Below are 14634 nucleotides of genomic sequence, written 5' to 3'. Positions count from 1 at the left end.
ATATACCTAGTAGTGGGATTGCTGGATCATATGATAGCTCTATTGGTAGTTGTGTGACTAATCATCAGAGAAATGCAAATCAAAACCACATTGAGGTATCATTTCACCCCAGTTAGACTCACCATTATTAAAAAGACCAAGAATAACAAATGCTGGTGAGGATGAGGGGAAAAGGGAACTCTTCTACATTGTTGGTGGGTCAGTAAATTAGCACAGCCATTGTGGAAAAAACAGTGTGGAGGTTTCTCAAACAACTACAGATACAGCTACCATATGATCCATACTGTTTGAATTAGTGTATCTTGGTAGTAAATTTCAAAGTTAGAAAGTGGAAATCTTCCACTTTTATTCTTCTTTTTCAAAATTATTTTGGCTATTTGAGTTTTCTTGAAATTTCATATGAACTTGATATTTGGCTTTTCCAATTTGTCAAAAAAAAGGCTATTGGAATTTTCATAGGTATTTCATTGAATCTGTAGATCACTTTGTTCATAGTACTCTCTTATAATCTTTTTTTATCTTCATAAGGTTGAAGTAACGTTATCCCTTCTATCTCTAATTTTAGTTATTTGCATCTTCTCTCTTTGTGTCTCCTGTTTTTGTCGGTATAGCTAAATGTGTTGTCATCTTAACAGTATTGCCTTCCTATTCATGAATAAGGGTTATCTTTCTGTTTATTTATATCTTCTTTAATTTATTTCAGTGATGTTTTGTAGTTTTCAGTGTACAAATCTTTCACCTTCTCCTTTAGATTTATTCTTAAGTATTTTATTCTTTTAGGTGTTATTGTAAATGGAATTGGTTTTCTAATTTTCTTTTCAGTTGTGCATTGCCAGTGTGTAGAAACACAAGCATTTTTTATGTGTTGATCTTGCACCTGGCAATTTGATTAATTTATTAGCTTTGGTAGCTTTCTTGTGAATATTTTGGGATTTTCTATACAAAGGAAATGTCATCTGTGAATAGTTAGTTTGACTTCTTTATTTCTAGTTTTAATGCCTTTTATTTCTTTACCTGTCTAATATTTCTGGCTAAAACTTTCTGTACAATGTTAAGTTCTACTGATAAAAGCAGTCATCCTTGTCTTTTTTCTGATCTTAGGAGAAAAACTTTCAGTCTTTCACCATTCAGCATGCGGGATTTTCATAAATACCCTTTATGAGACTGAGGAATTTTTTCTCTATTTCTAGTTTTCTTAGAGTTTTTATCATGAAAGGATGTTGGAATTTGTCAAATGACTTGTCTCCTTTAATTGAAATGAACATACATTTTTGTTTACGTATTCTATTAATGTAATGTATTACTGTGATTGCTTTTCTCATGTTAAACCACCACTGCATTCCTGGGAAAAATTCCACATGGATGAATAATCCTCTTAATGTACTATCAAATTCTATGTTATAATATTTTGTTGAGTATTTTGAATCTATATTCACAAAGAGTATTAGCCTATAATTTTATTTTTTTCTGATGTCTTTGTCTGGCTTTGGTGTGAGAGTAATTCTAGCCTCATAGAGTAAGTTAGGAAATGTCTCCCCCTCTTCAGCTTTATGGAAGATTTTGAGAAGCATTGTTGTTAATTCTTTTTTAAATGTACAGTGGAATTCATTGGTGAAGGCAGAACTTTTCTTTGTTGTGAGATTTGTGGTTACTGGTTGAATTTCCTTACTAACATAGGTTCATTCTAAATTCCTTTATCTTTATGATACAATCTTGATAAGTTGTGAGTTTCTAGGCATTTGTCCATTTTATCTAAATTATTCAATTTGTTGGCATAAAATTGTTCATAGTACTCTCTTTTAATCATATATACACATATATACATATATAAATATATGTATATAATCTTATAATCATATATATCATATATATGTATATACATACACACACACACACACACACACACACACACACACACACATATATATATATATACTATCTTTGTAAAGTCAGAAGTAATGTGACCAGAACAGCTTTCTTAAAAAGGCAGATTAGACTTCCCCTTTCTTCACTTCTGGAGCTCTTTCCCTACATTTTCTGTTCTTAGTCTGGTGTCTTTGAAAGCAAAGGACCCACAAAAAGCCCAATCTGAATATCCTCAGAAATAAAATTTGGATCATAATCTTGGGCATTTATCAGACAATTTTACAATCCTTTTTTTGAGGACACACTGGGATAGAAGAATTTTCTTTGTTCCCACAATTAACTTTGCCTTCTGAGCAATTATGTTGGCACTTACACTGATGGCTTTCCTTTGCACTTAAAATAATAATCTTGTGGATTTAGCACGCCCTCTGAGGACCTGTTTGATCAGGTCCCTATCTAAACTTTGACTTTCTTCAATTCTTGCCCAACAACACACACTATTTTTCTGCATGTTCCTCAAACATCCCATGCCTGTTGCTGCCATGACCTCTTTGCATTTACTGTCCTCTCTGCTTGTGGTGCTCTTTCTTCAAATCTATGAGGACTGACTTTTTTATTTAAATCATTAGCATGATCTCACTGACCACCTTATCTAAGTAGCCTTCCAATCATTTTATATCCCATTGTCCTTCTTGGTTTTTCTTTATAACTCATCACTTTCTGAAATAATTTTATATATATTTTACTTCTCATTGCCACCACCTCCCCACTAGAATCTCAAACCCCTGTCTTATTTTAATTCTGCATGTGCCCAAGCCTAAAAAGTGGGATTGGCAGTATTTAAAGATTTTGTTGAAAAAATGAATGAGTAAACTGGAGCATTCAAGCAATTCAGTTTAAATTTTGAAATAAATTATTTCACAAATTGTGTCTGCCACTGGCAAATTAAGTGGCAGGTCGTATGTTTCCTGGTATCAATCAATACGAGGCCCTTGAAATAAGAGTGAATGTGTTCTATTAGAAGAAACCCAGTGTACGTGGAGCATGGAGAGACATCCAAAGTGGGGTAGAAGCTGAGACTGAAGAGGTGGAATATGTGTGCCGGGTTAAGAATGGTGGGCTTTGGCCTCAGGACAATGGTGAAATGATTGGAAGGCAAAGTGTTTCAAGCGGTGGAACAACAGTTTACGGAGTACTGTATTTTGGACCATAGTAGCAAATACTAGCTACTGACATTAGCATTTAGTATTTTTGATGAAGCAAAAGATTTTGAATTTGCTACAGGCAAGGCTATGAGAAACATTTCTAAGGTTTTGAATTGTAAACAAATAGGGAAAAGAATGATACCTTACATCTTACTCATGCAGAAGAGATGACACGTTGACTCAGTCATTATTGGAAAACTTAAAGTTAGGTATTTTAGGGGTCTACATTTTGAAAGAGAAATGGATTGAAGAATGGGTGTAAACCAAAGGAGTAGAGAGAGGAGAAGTGAATGTGCTTCTAAGTTGTCTTCACGAGCCTTCATAAACTCCAAGGGCCTCCTGTCAATGACCGAATTAAGATCTTTGTCTCCTATTTACTTGAGGAAACTAGAATAAAATCTTTTGTATTTTTTACAATAAGACTTGTATTAATCAGGGTTCTCCAGAGAAACAGAATCAATATGATATGTTATAATTATATGAGAGGGATTTATTAGGAGAAATAGCACATGTAACTATGAAGAAAAGTCCCACGATAGGCCATCTGCACACTGGATGCTGGTAGCGTGGCTCAGTCCAAGTCCAAAGGCCTCAAAACCAGGGAAGCTGATGGTGTCCTTGGTGTAAGTCCTGGGACCCAAAAGATGAGGAGTCTTATGCTCTGATGTCCACGGACAGGAGAGAAGAGTGTATCCCAGCTCCAGCAGATCGGGAGAGCTTCACCTCTTTCCTCTGTCTTTTGTTCTCTCTGGACCCCCAGTGGATTGGATGGTTCCCAGCCACACTGAGGGTGAGTCGTTCCCACCCAGACCACTCAGACTCTCATACTAATCTCTGCTGGAAACAACCTCATGGACATACCTGAAAATATAGCTTTGCCAGGTTTCTCAGTATTCCGTCATCTAACCAAGTGGACATCTAGAATTAACCTTCACAGGACTGTATTACTATCCTCAAATAATACTTTTGTGCTTCACATAAAGGGTAAGATATGATCAAAACATGAACCCCAGGAAACTGTGAAAAAGCAAAGGAGAGCATGAATGGGAGCCTGATGGTGATTAGATACCAACTGAAGAGCTGCTGAGTCATTTATTATCTGGCAAGTGAGTAAGAAAGCAGGTATTGGGTGCCAGGATATAAGGGCAAATTGAGACATCCCTTAAACAGAACTGAGGAAGTGACTATAGTTAATGATAATGTATTGCATACTTTGCTAATCACTAAGCAAGTAGATTTTAAATGTTTGCACAACAAAAATATGTGATGAGATATGATAATTAGCTTGATTTAATCATTTAACAATGTATACATTTATCAAAACATCACATTGTATATCATAAATATATACAGATTTATTTGTCAATAACATAAATTAAATTTTTTTTAAAAAATGGAATTTAGTATATGGTGAAAGGTATGGGTCTAGTTTCCTTCTCCTACATATGAGTATCCAGTATTCCAAGCACTACTTGTTGAAAAGGCAGTCTCTTCCCCAGTATGTAGATTTGCTGCCTCTGTCAAAGATCAGATGGCTGTAGGCATATGGATTGATTTCTGGGTTCTCTATTCTAGTCCATTGATCCATGTCTGTATTTTTATGCTAGTACCATGCTGTTTTGGTTATTATAGCTTTGTAATATAGTTTAAAGTCAGGTAGTGTTATACATCCAGCTTTATTTTACTTTTATTTCTTTGCTCAGGATTTCTTTGGCTATGTGTGGTCTTTTGTTGTTCCATATAAATTTCTGGATAGCTTTTTCCATGTCAGAGAAAAATGTCATCGGACGAATGATGGGGACCGCACTGAATCTGTAAAACTCCTTAAAAAAAACATAGGGGAAACACTCCAGGAATTAGGAGTGGGTACAGAATTCATGAATAGGAGCCCCAAAGCACAGGCAAGTAAAGGTAAAATAAACAAATGGGATTATATCAAACTAAAAAGATTCTGCCCAGCAAAAGAAACAATTAACAGAGTAAAAAGACAACCAACAGAGTGGGAGAAAATATTTGCAAAATATACATTTGGCCAAGGTCTAATATCCAGATTATATAGGGAACTCAAACAACTTTAATGCAAAAAAACAAATAACCCAATTAAAAAATGGGCAAAGAAGCTGAATAGGCATTTCTCAAAGGAAAATATATGAATGGCCAACAGACACATGAAAAAATGCTCCGCATCACTCAGCATCTGGGAAATGCAAATCAAAACCACACTGAGATACAATCTCACTTCAGTTAGGATGGATAACATCCAAAAGACTGAGAATGATAAGTGCTGGAGAGGTCGCAGAGAAAAAGGAACTCTCATTCACTGTTGGGGGGAGCTGCAAAATGGTGAAGCCTTCATGGAAAATGATATGGAAGTTCCTCAAACAATTACAGATAGATCTACCATATGACTCAGCTCTTTTATTGTTGGGAATATACACAGAGGAATGGAAATCATCATGGCGAAGGGATACCTGCACTCCAATGTTCACTGCAGCACTATTTACAATAGCCAAGAGCTGGAACCAGCCCAAATGTCCATCATCATATGAGTGGATAAGGAAACTGTGGTATATCTACACAATGGAATACTACTCTGCTATAAAAAAGAACAAAATACTACCATTCACAACAACATGGATGGACTTAGAGAAAATTATATTAAGTGAAACAAGTCAGGCACAGAAAGAGAAATACCACATGTTCTCAATTATTTGTGGGAGCTAAAAATAAATAAACAAATAAACACACAAACAGATAAAGTGGGAGGGGAACAAGACAGAATAACCACAAAAATTCCTTGAGCTATTTAATTCAAGTGAACAGGTATGATGTGGGAAGGAGGGGAGGAGGGGGAGAGGAATGGGTAAAGGGGAATGAAAATCAAGTACAATGTATTTTGAGAAGTAAAATTAAAAATAAATAATTAAATAAATAAAAAGAAATTACAATTTAAAAAAAAAATCCCGGAATTTAGAAATCTTCTCTAAAGAATATCCCAACTCATAAGCAAAAGTGGACTCTCTCTTGTGGATATAGTTGATAAATATCTGACTTGACTGGAATGGGACCCGTTGTAAATCACCAAGTAGATTAACTCAGGGGCCTTGACTATAGTTGTAATATTTCCCTTTTTCATTGTTTTTATCTTTTCTTGGTTCAGCACTGTTTTTACTTTGTATGTTGTCCAGCAAGTTATGAGGTACATCTTCAGACACTGAGTAAACAAATATTTTTTTTTTCTTTTAGTCTCTCGTCTGTTGGAAGCACAATGATATTAGAACTGATAACCACTTTAAGAAATATCACGCTGTCACCTCAATAACTACTGCTGTCTTTTTTCTATATTTCCTCTTCATTGGTCAGATGTGCAAAGGAATGATCTATTTACTGTATCTGGGACTCCTTCCATTTCTTCTAAGCCCATGGACACCCCTCCCTAGAATTCTAAGGCAATTAAATCTAAACAAGGTTGTACTTAACCAATCCATTCTCCTTATTCTGCTTTGCTGAGTTACCAGCAGGGCCCAGGGAGCACCTCCTGTGCCATTGCTTTAATGAATATGTTCGTGGAAATCAGAGTCAGTAAGGATCAGGTTCATATCATTTTCATTTGTTTTATTTATGGACAACAACCCAAGGCACATTTACCATGCAGATTCTGAACCTCTGTTACATTTAGATATGTGAACATTCAGGGAGGAGCCACAAAAGAACATCAGAAAACAAGGTCACACATTTTCTTGTCATTCACTTTGCCCTCTGAAATCTCAGAAAAACCCAGCTCATCTCCTGGCTTATGGGTCCCCATAGCTCATTCCCCAGGAGAACCTGAGAGAACATAGATCAAGGAAGGAAGGCCCATTCCTTTCTTCTCTAGCTAAATATTGCTCACACAAACTATACAGAGTCCAGAAAAAAAACCTATGTGAGCCAGTTTCATTCCCTCAAGTACTTTTCCTAAAGACCCAACCTCATAAAAAACACCTTACCAGCCAGCGCCTCTGTGGCTCTCTTTGTATGAGACAGGAAAAAAGCAGGAAAAAAAAAATACTGAAAGCAAACAGTATCTCTGTCAGCACAAGTTAGGATTGAGCTATTGCAGTGCGCGCGCACACACACACACACACACACACACACACACACACACACACACACGGATGATTTTTAAAGAATGAGCTGCTTTTATCTTTCAGGATTCTTTTTCATAAAATAATAAGGTAGCAGAGTTAAGGACTGATCAGGGAGATTTTTAAATCGGTCACATTTATTGCAAACCCCTAAGCTCTTGGGCTTCTCCTCTCAGCCTTGGCCACCAAAGAGACAGAAAGCAGACTCTGAGCTGTACCTGCTTAAAAGCTTTCTGCTCGCACAGGCACCAGAACTAAAACCTATCTTCCAGAGGTTCCTCTTCACCTTAGTAGAAGACATACTGACGTGACTTTTCCAGCCAATATTCAACAGGTTGTTGTATCATAAGGGGGCCCATGAGACAGTTTATGCTCTTCATCACCTCCACTTACACACACATTCTATTTATTATAGGAAATGAACTCCATGGTGTTGTTTAATCTCCTTAGCAACTTTAATGAAAGGAGGCATAAAAAGACCTTAAAATAATGTTTGTGCTTTCCTCAGCCTTTATCTTTTGTGGAAAAACACCAGAAACAATCATGAAAAAAACTATTGAATGAAGTCTTTAGACAAACCTAATACCTGGCACCCCATATGACTGGGCATGCCTGACATAGATTCCTTGATAGACAAAAAATCATTCTATGGTTCCTAAGGCTACTTGTAACAAACAATCTAGTGCAATGATTTTCTGTTGTCAGTCACTTGTTTCTCTTTAATCATAGCCATGTCCCATACACTAAATTTCTGAATCAATAAATTAAGGGATGATAAAGTGCCGTAGAAAGATCGTTGGTCTAGGAATTGCAAGATTCCTGTATCCTAGACCCAGTTCTCCCACTTTCAAGCCCCATGACCTTGGGCGAGTAACTTACCGTTTCTGAGTTTAATTTTGCTGCAAATGAAGTATCACATATTTCACCAATCCAAGTTTTTGTTGTAGTTGTTGTTTGTTGTTTTTGTGAATAACTGATAAACTGTATAGCTATCAAGATTTAGCAAATAAAAATATAAGACTCACCGTTAAATGCAAGGGGTCTCCAAAAGTTCATGGGAAAATTCCTACTATCTTTTAATTCCATTTTTTCACAAACTTTTTGAGGTACCCTTATATGTTCAAAATATTACATGGGACAAATTTATACTAAAAAATTATTTGCTGTTTGACTTAAATTAAAATTTAACTGGTGTTGAATATTTTAGCTGGCAATACTATTAACAGTTTGGGCCAGATAATTCTTTGTTGTGTGGGGCTGTCCTGTGCACTGTAGAATGTTCAGTAGCACTGCCAGCTTCTACCTACTAGAGGCCAGTAAATCTCTCCCAATTGTGACAACCAAAAATGTCTCCAGACCTTGAAAACTGTTTCCCACCCCACGTGGAGTCTCTAGATTTTGAGTTAGGTTCCTGCTCTCTTGCTTACAAGTTTTGTCACATTGGACAAGTACATAAAACTTCGTTTGCTTTTTCTCCTTCTTTCTCCCTTCTCTTCCATTTAGCCAAATCTCAGTTGCTTAAACTATACAAAGGGGATAATAACAATATAAAAGTTGTTTTGTGGATTAAATGACAAAATTTATTTAACAAAAATTTATACACGGCTATGTACATGCACATTCCAATGTTCTACTCATTTAATACATATGGGGATCCTATGAGGTAGATAATTCTATTAAGTCCATTTTACAGATGAAAAAACTGAGGCAGGGAGCTTAAAAATATTGCTCAAGTTCACACAGCAAGTAAGTGGCAAAGCCAGAATTCAAACCCAGGTGGTCTAGCTACAGAATCTGGTTCTTCATCATTACTCTAGCTGTCTTTCAGAAACTGGGTGTAGAATAGTGGGGAGGTGTGTGGCACATAGTGAGGGCTAATACATCGTACTGATTGTTAAAGTTAGATTAGTGTCATTATTTTACACAGCCTTGAAAGCAGGTGCTGTGCCATATGTTTCCTTTTAAATGTGTTTACATGGTGCCCTTATGAGCACCTTGTGAGCTAGACAGCACAAGCAAGTAATAGCAGCTTTATCTGATGAATAATGATCCTGCATACTTGCCACAGGGATGAGGTGAGTCTGAACAAACATTCAGTTTTTCTCATTGTCATCCCCTGGCCAGCTGGCTATATCTCACAAGCCCCCTCTCTCATGAGCGTCATGCCACATCCTCTGAGAAGATGAGGAAGATAATATTGAGGGAGAGCATAATTAGTACATATTTCCATAATCAGTATATATTGTGAAATACGAATGGTCTAGAGTGAATGGAAGAATAAATATCAAACACTGAATAAATAATTTTTTTAGTGTTTTTATTGTAACATAGTTGATTGTACCTATCTGTGAGTACAGAGTTGAATATCCATACCTGTGTGCAATATGTGGTGCTCAAAGCAGGATAATTAGTATATTCAACAATATGCAATGTAACCATTTTTTGTGGACTTTTACCAATTTTTTCCTTCACCTTCCCCTCCCCCTTTCCTATCTCTGGTAACCTCGCTTCTGTTCTCTCATTTTGAAAGTTCTATGTATTATTGTGATTGTTGTGTCTTTAGAAGAATATCTCATAAGGTAGGGCAATCAGTTTAAATGTCCAAATTAAACCATGAAGATAAATGTAGAAACAGTAAATATGAATTATTAAATTTAATTATAATACATACCCTTATTCATTTTCATTAATTAAATTCATATTTATGGAGTATCTAGCAAATGCTAGGCCCTGAATTAGGATCTAGGGATTCAAAACAAGAATACAATATTGTCCCTGTCCTTAAGGATTTCGTGACTGATAGAGAATGCAGACATGTGAGGTAGTAATTCAGCTGAACGTCAGCAGGATGCTCAGGAAGTTCTCACTGAGTTGGTGAGAAGAAAAGAGGTGCAAATATAAAATCAAATACATTAAATAACAGTGTTGGGATCTTAAATATGATTTGCAAATATCACTGTGAGATTGTGACACCTTCAGTATTAACAAAATATATATTTTCCAGGTTTGTGCAAAAAGTCTAAAGCCATGATAGTCTAGTAGCAATGGCCACCTCTAGTGCCCAGATATAATTTCTAAATCCCATTTGCCATTAAAGGGGATAAGGACTTCTTGGAGACATAGCCGATCCCAGGACAGGGGCAAAAAATGTACAAAATGAGTGTGGGACGTCTTCTTGAACCAGAAGGGATGGAAGCTGTTATGGGATCAGGCTAAAGAGACACAGGAGCCAACTTGAGAGACCCCAACCGGACAGGGATGGGGAAATTTTAGCTTCAAAAGAATAACATCCTCAAATGATTAAAGCACATGGAAGATATAAAAAGCAATCAGTGTGAACTAATTTTTTTCGGGAGTAGAGGAAACAAAATACAACTTGAGCACCAGTAAAAGTTGCTAGGGTACCAATTAATTACTCCGAAATCTGATAATTAAAGGGAAATAATTAAGCCATTATCTTGATCTTCCCATGTTAATTGTAGTTCAGTAGAACCAAGTTAGGAGCTGGTAGATGAGGGGAAATTCTTTCTTAAGAAGAAGTCCAGCTAATAAATAGAGAAAGAATGATAGAAAACCATCATTTCATAAATTGTAATGAAAATTTTGAGCATGGAAGGGACAATTAGTAGATGGTAAAATTCTTAGTAAAAGGTTATCTGGGATCTTTGTAAAGAAGGGATCAAACTTTCACTACCTGAATACACAAATCAGTTTTGACATCATCAAAGTGAAATATTTTAGACATTATACACCTTCTGACAGAGTGCAGTATGAAGTAGTCAGCACCATCCAAGAAATATTCTTGCAAAATAAAATTAACCTGAATCTAATCACAATTTTAGCAGTGACTTTAAGTTAACAGGGAATCTGGTGCATAGATGAGCTACTTAAACACCACCACAAGCATGCTGTCAGCCAAATCCAGAACATGGGATATTCTATAGGACAATATATCTAATTTTTTCAAAAAGTTTATTTCAATTAGAAAGAAGGGAAGTTCTAGGTAAAAAAAAAATATTTATGAGATCAATTCCAAAAAGTAGATGACATTTGCTTTTTTAATTTAGGTAAACCAAGTAAATAATAAAGTGGATTGCAACTCAAAGAATTAAATAAATACCCATGAGTCCATACTGATATAAATGATTAAATATGTAAATAAATAAGAAAGTCAAATCTTCCTTACAGGAAAAAAAAGCAAATAATATATGTAGGTATTTCTTCCTCAAAGAGGTGAAAAATCCAACATATACTCCTATACATACATATCTACAGTGGTGTGTGTGTGTACATACCTTATGTCACTTTAAGCAAGTGACCAAGGTTCACATTACCCATGGTAAGTCATGTTGATATCAAGTGACCCTGGATATGAGGTGATGCAATGAGAAGGGCACTGCTCCTTTTTGATCTTTCTCTCAAATATACATGACTCCTGTCCATGACTCCAGTCTAATCATGAGAAACCTTCAGACAAACCCCAATGAGAGGCATTCTACAAAACACCTCCTCCAAAAAGTCAAGAACATAAAAATCAAGGGGAGACTAAAAAACAGTTACATCAGCTCTGTCAATCTCCTTTCAGTATGCTTCCTCTTAGCTAGTAATCCCATGAATCCACAGGAAGAAGACAATGTAGATAACTGTGGAGGAGTGTGTGTGTGCCTGTGTCTGTGTGTATGTGTGTATGTTTCTATGTGTATGTGCCTGCTTCTGCGTTGGTGTGTGTCTGTGCAAGTATCTATGTGTCTGTGTGTATATCTATGTGTGCTTGTCTCTGTGTGTGTGTGTGTGTGTGTGTGTGTGTGTGTGTGTGTGTGTGTGCACATACTTAGGACTTGAGGTTGGAGGGTGAAGGTTCTATGTATTCCCTGTGCTGATAAATACTCCCTAGACCCTGTTCATTCTCTTTCTCTCTCTCCTTAGAATTACTGATCTGATGTAGGGTTCCAGGACCTTAATGGGGCCACATGCACTAGTGGTTCAGGAAACTGACTCTGTCCTAAGGGTGGAGTTCCCTTCTGCATTTTCCTTCACTGAGCCTGGAGGATCAAGGCAGGTACTTCCGGTCAGGAGGCACAGCTGACTTAGGTTCTCTCTGCATAAATGCTCCTAATTTCCTCTTCCCATAATCCTGCTGTGGTGAGTGGAGTGAGTGTCCACCAAGTCTTGGAAGGCAGCCTGACCCACCCAATTGACTCTCCTTGTGGGACACATGAGCTGAGCGCTCTCACACCTTTCATCTCTGCAGCCAGTTATTGGTTTAGAATAGAGAAAGATCTCTTTGTTTTAGACTTAGCATTGTATTTCAGTCTACAGTAGATGAAAGCTCTGAATTGCAAATAGACTAATATATGGATGGGAAGAAATAAATCATTCAACACAAACTTACAAACTTGCTATAAGGTCCCCATTTATTTGGCCAGGGATATAGAATGTTATGCACACAGGCAGCTAGACAAAGAGGAGCAGTTGTGAGCATCTATAAAAATTCTGCATTGCCCCTCAAAGGTGTGGTCATACCAGACCTAAAGAAGAAGCCAATTTCTTGCTAGACACAGTGTTTTAAAATATAGATTTAAATTACCACTCAGAAGATTTACACTAAAAATCTATGCAGTTCCATTTAAAGACATGTTTATAAATGCCAGGATTTTCTGTTTCTTGAATCAGAATCAGCTTGCTTAATACCATATCACAGAATAAGAGCTTTGTTGCACATTCCACCCCTTGATTCTGATTTTTTTTTTTTTCACTCTTTTTTGGTGGAGGAACAAACTCTTACTGAGTGTTTGGGATAATGGAGGAAGTTTAAATTGTAGTGGACAACTGGCTTGCTTCAACTGTCCCCTCTCTCTAAGCATCTTTGATTTTATACCCTTTTTCCCAGGAGGTTTTCATACTGAGTTTGGTCTGAGGATCACAATTTAAATTTATTTTCCCTCATTTCTTACCCCTTTGTAGGCCATGTAATTAGAGATAGCAATCAACTTATTCGCGTGAGCAGTAAGACATGTTTTTCAGCACACTTTACATCTACCTGCTTTGAAAACCTCTATGGATTTCTAGGCATTTATATACCTTAAGGATTTAAATTTGAATAAGTGTAATTATCGTTATTGCATGTTTATGTCTCTGTTTGTGTGTGTGTCAATGACAACACACTCTTGCAATTAGCTACCAAATATTATTGCTTCTTTAAAAAATAGTTTTCCTAAACACCACTGACCTTGCCTTTTAGGGGAAAAATAATGTCCTTGGGTTATATTGATTTCCTCTGCCCCAAACATGGAAACAGACACTTTGCAATGAGTTCTGATTACATTTAGTGGGGAATAATTTTAGAGACAAAAATCTGGAGCTACCAATTTGTTCAGATGCTTATACAGATGCATGTTGTCATTTTTACGTGAGTATTCATAGTAAACTATAGTGAAGCACAGTGTTCAGCCATTCCTGAAACAGATTTTTTTTTTCCCTGAAAAGGCCAAGAGCTCATGCACATGTCTTAAATTTAACTCTATTTTGTTTGCTCTTGTTATAATATGAGAGCTGGTTAATCAATTTCCCCTATTTTCTGCTGCTATAATTTATCTATCAAGATATGCATGGTTCTATCAAGCCATAATTTTATAGTGGTTTCCCTCAAACTCAGTAATATTTATTTACTTGTTTATTTATTAACTTATTTACTTATTTGTTTTATGTCTAACTCAACCATCTCAGAAATGGTCCCAAATTGTACAGGTTCAGGTGATGTTTTTCTCTTGTGATTACTTAAATATTAATTGCTCAAAAGTAAAAAGAACTCAATCTCCCTCCTAGATTAAAAAATATATATATACGCAAACAGAAACCACTTGAAATAACACAGCAAATACCATATGGTTAGGCCAAAACAATGGAAATGATGACAATCGAATAAAACCCTTGGAGATTTTGTTGAAAACATTCCTTTACGTATGTTCATGGGCATGAGTATTACTCTGCCTTTTTAGCTAGTCAGCTTGAATATTTCACTCCACTCAAGCTAATTGAGTAAAAGTGGATTTTTACTACTGCAGTATTTTAAGAATTCAACATTTTAAAAATCAAATTAAGAATAGAATAATGTACAATAAACTAATAACAAGAATTATCCAAGCCTTTTCAAACTTATATATTAAACGGATTTTAGGGGAGCAATTTCTGTGGTCTCGATATCCCACAAAAACCAATTCACAAGAGACAATGTTTGATCGAGTTTGGACAGGTTGTCCCCACAAAGCTCATATCAAAATCTGATCACCAGTGTGGTGGTATTGGGAGCTGTTTAGGTGAAAGGGAGGGGGGAAAATCTCTCATGAATAGATTAACAAATGCCCTCCCTAGGGTGGTGGGGGTAGTGAGTTCTCTTTCCATTAGTTCCCACAAGAGCTTGTTATTTAAAGGATTCT

This window comes from Cynocephalus volans, chromosome 4 (genome assembly GCF_027409185.1).
Source record: "Cynocephalus volans isolate mCynVol1 chromosome 4, mCynVol1.pri, whole genome shotgun sequence".
NCBI classification, from domain to species: Eukaryota; Metazoa; Chordata; class Mammalia; order Dermoptera; family Cynocephalidae; genus Cynocephalus; species Cynocephalus volans.
The sequence above is the reverse complement of the archived record's forward strand: the minus strand, read 5'-3'. Positions refer to the sequence as shown.